Raw genomic sequence first — 4008 nt, forward strand, 5'->3', positions numbered from 1 at the left:
GGCACAGGTGGGGTAAGCTGCAGAGGACATTTGAATTTGGCTTTTAAAGGTGAGTACAAACCTTCCAGGTAGCCCATGGGAGGGAAGGGCATTTAAGGCGAGGGGCACGCATGTGCAGAGCAGGGAGGGCTCTGGGAAGTAGCGCGCCTGCTGGAGAGTCTTCGGGGGAGGCGTGGCTGGAAATGAGTGCCCGTGAGGGCACGTCTCCTGACATGGGTGCAGTCCATGAGGGAGGGAGGTGGGCATTGATACACAGGTGTGTGTGTGTGTGTGTGTGTGTGTGTGGCGGGATGGGGGAGGTATACCATGGGCACAGGTGGGAGAAACATTACTGTTTAAGAGCCATCAGGAGCACCTGGGGTTTTATCAGGAGAGCTTTTGCACACCGGACGAGATGGATTTGGAGGCAAATGATGGAGTTCCCTGGCTGAAGAGCGAACAATGGATCATTCCGACTGTTTGATTGTCTCGTTGGCGTCTCTGGGAGGGCATTGTGTATCTTAACCAATTGGCTCTCTCCAGTGAACAGAGGAGCAGAGCTCGATGCAGGCCTGGCCCATGGCGGGGGTTGAGTCATCCGTTTTGAAAGTGACAATGTGCGTGGGGGTGGCAGAGCCAAACTGAGAAAGGGACAAGGTCTTTACAAATGGAATTCACACGGACGTGGAGTGGGGACAGTGTTGACTGGGTGCCTGGCACAGGGATAGCAGAGGCACCCAGTGTTTGGCTGCACAATAGGATCACCTGGGAGCTTTTGCGCATCCTGAAATCTAGGCCACGCCCCAGGACAATGGACTGAGAAGCTCTGGGGTTAGACCCGGGCATCAGAGTTCATTCGATCTTCCCAGGTGACCCTGTGTGCAGCCAGAGTTGAGGACCACTGATCTGGAGGCACACTCCCCCGGGGAGTCAGGGTTACGCACTCACGTGTACGGTGAGAAGGTGAGGATCAGGGAAGTCTGGTTAGTTACCAAGCTCAGAGAAGGCGTATGTGGCGATGCTGGACTTTGAGCCCAGCAATAATTACAGTTGGGACAAAGGGGCGATGTTCTCCTGAGGTTTTGTGAGGCTTCAGGAAAAACCTTTACCCTGCAGCCCACAGCTACAGCCTCAGAGATCTGCAAGGAGAAGGGGCTGTGGTGTGGTCGCCCCCCCCCCCTGACACACACCTGCAAGTCATCCAGAGTTATGTGGCCTCTGTCCCCCTTTTCTGCCTCACCCCACCCCATCCTCCTGCCTCCAAGGGCTTTCTTCTCTCCTTGAGGAGGAAACAGGCCCATTCACCACTGAACGCCCAGTCCGGATGGACCCAAACTCTGCCCAAAGCCTGGAGGAGAAGTGCATTGTGGGCCTGCACGGGAAGGGCAGCCAGTCCACCCGAGAGCAGGTCCCTAAAGGAACACCTCCCGCGGGCACATCCCGGACTCCTGGCGTTCATGACAAGGTCTTCCTGAGGCGGCCTCAGTCTCCTCCTCCGTGAAATGGGGACGCTCACACCTGCCTCTCAACGGTCAGAACACAGTCAGAAGTGGCCTCGTATGTAAAGTGCTGGGGACAAAACCGTAAGAGAATAGTAATGACCATTGTCAAGTGCTTCCCAAACGCTGGATGCTGTCTGAGCCACACGTACACACACGCACAATGTCCTTTCACCTTTTTAATAGTTAAAAGGACCCCATGAGGAAGTGGCTACTTTAACCCAGTATTTAAAGATGATGGCGCTCAGGCACCGAGCGGTCAAGTAACTTCCTAACACACATAGTTGGTAAGCATCCCGGCAATATCTGGAGAACCTAGAACCCAGGCAGTGTTGTTCTAAAACAGGGGTCCTCAAACTTTTTAAACAAGGGGCCAGTTCACTGTCCCTCAGACCGTTGGAGGGCTGGACTATAGTTTTAAAAAAAAACTATGAACAAATTCCTATGCACACTGCACATATCTTATTTTGAAGTAAAAAAACAAAACGGGAACAAATACAATATTTGTATTTGCATGTGGCCCGCGGGCTGTAGTTTGAGGACCCCTGTTCTAGAAGCTTCCACCTTGGCAGGAAGCAGGAGCCGGCTGGCCTGGGCACCTGCAGACGTGGGCTGGAGCATGAGCTCAGCAGCCGACCCACAGCGCGGCCCGTGAGAGTGCGTCTCCTCGCGCAGGCCTCTGTGCTCTCCCTGCGTGGGAACGGAGGCCACAGTTCTCTGTGCTGGGATTCAGATTTCATCATCTTCAGAGGAGCAAGCAAGCTCTTTCCCTGACATCAGGACACATGTCTGCAAAGTGATTGCACTCCAGAAGCCAGAAGGGTCCCCCAAATGCTTCCTGACCAGCACAGGCTGCCCCTCCTTTTACTGGCCTGAGCAGCTTCCTAAAGTGCCCGGCCTCCCCGTGTGTAACGTGGGGCTGACGGCGGCAGAGGAGTCAGCTCTGTGGTGAGGTCCTAGGCAGGGGGGCGTGTGTGAAGCCGGAACGGGGTTCGGAAGAAGCCTAGTGGACCCCATGTTCCATCACAGTTTTCTTTTTGGAGGTGAGGCGAGGTGGGCGCCGGCTCCTGCGGGGCCTGTGGGACTTCTGAAGGGGTTCAGGCAGGAGAGTAGCGGCTCGGACTTCCGTCTGAGGAAGATTCCCCTGGCTGCTGCGGGCCACGGGAGGGACGGGACTCGGCTTGGTCCTCTGGTCTGTCTCCCTCTCTCCTTCCAAACCGCCCTCCTGGAGGCACCAGACCCACTTCCCAGAAAGGAGGCGCTGGGTGTCCTACAGCACCAGGACCAGGGATGGAGGGAGGCGGGGGGGGTGGGGAGAGGTGAGAAGGCAGAGGTCAGCCAGAGACCGCTGCCCTGTGCATGAGGGGGAAGGTGGTGGGCACTGGCGGTGGTGGTGGAATGGGGAGGTGGGTGGATTTATGCAGACTTGGTCCTGGGTTGGCACAGAGACTTGCCCACTGAACCCAAGGGCCCTGGCTGTCCCTGTTCCCTGTAGCCCCAGTCCTGGCCCGCAGCGGGCAGCAGGCAGTGCTGGCTGAGTGAGGCCCCCTGTGCCTTGGGCTGAAAGCTGAGCATAATTCCTCCAGTGGGCAGGCGAGGGACCAGGCGAGAATTGGAGCAGTGGGGTGGCTTTCTCCAGGCCCTGGGTGCCCGAGAGTTGGAACATCAATTTCAGAACCTGCCTTTGGTTTATCTAAATGACCACAATAACCCAGATGTCCCCACAAATCCTCTTTGAGGTCACACCATTTCCCTCATTTCACAGATGCAGAAACAGACTCAGAGAGGTGACGCGCCACAAGGAACCAGCGCGGCCAGTCAGCACACAGGTGTGCTGGGAGCGAGAGCGGGCAGGGCGGCGGAGAGCAGCCCAGACAGCCCAGCCCTGCTTGGCAAAGCCCCAGACGAGTCGTGCACTTGGCAAGCCTGCTGCCAGGCTCTGGGCAAGCGCTCCTCCTTCCCACTGATTTCCAAGTCTTTCCACATCCTGGCTCACCTGCTCATTGGGGAAGGAGTGCAGACATTTCGAGATCGATTATTGGCGCTTGGCACACTCCGTCTTGTGCATGGCAAACCACGTGCGCTCTGTAGTCCTAGAGACCTGGGTCCAAACCCCAGCTAAGCTATTTACTTGCTGTGTGGCTTTAGGCAAGTAGCTTAGCATCTCTGGGCTTTGGGGTTTTTTCCCAACTGGAAAGTGAGCACAACACCTACGTAATGGGGTTGCTGCGAGGGAAAGTCATGAAAAGGTCTGAGAAGTGTCATAGGGGTGCTCACTGACGCTGTTTCCTTTCCTCACTGGGCCGAGAACATGCCTCCCAGTGGACAGCTTGGAAGCCAGCTGTAAAGGTGACATGAGCTGAGAGGGGTGGGGTTTCAAGGGTCAGGGTTCAGGGGCAGGACATGTGGACGGGAAGGGGGCGCAAAGGAGATACTGCCCTTGTTACAGAGTCCTGCATCCTTCCTTGGGTCTCCTGTGGCTTCCCCAGAGGCTGCTTTCCTCTGCCTGAGACACAGGGTCAGAGAACAA

General features: G+C 56.4%; 1 protein-coding gene across 1 annotated transcript in view; it reads left to right on the top strand.

Moving 5' to 3' along the window:
• Positions 1-4008, top strand: part of LOC102239347 (neuron-specific protein family member 2) — a 37194-nt gene that overhangs the window by 2022 nt on the left and 31164 nt on the right. The gene's annotated exons all lie outside the window — the stretch shown is intronic.

This window comes from Myotis brandtii, unplaced genomic scaffold, assembly GCF_000412655.1.
Source record: "Myotis brandtii unplaced genomic scaffold, ASM41265v1 scaffold6, whole genome shotgun sequence".
Classification (NCBI taxonomy): domain Eukaryota; kingdom Metazoa; phylum Chordata; class Mammalia; order Chiroptera; family Vespertilionidae; genus Myotis; species Myotis brandtii.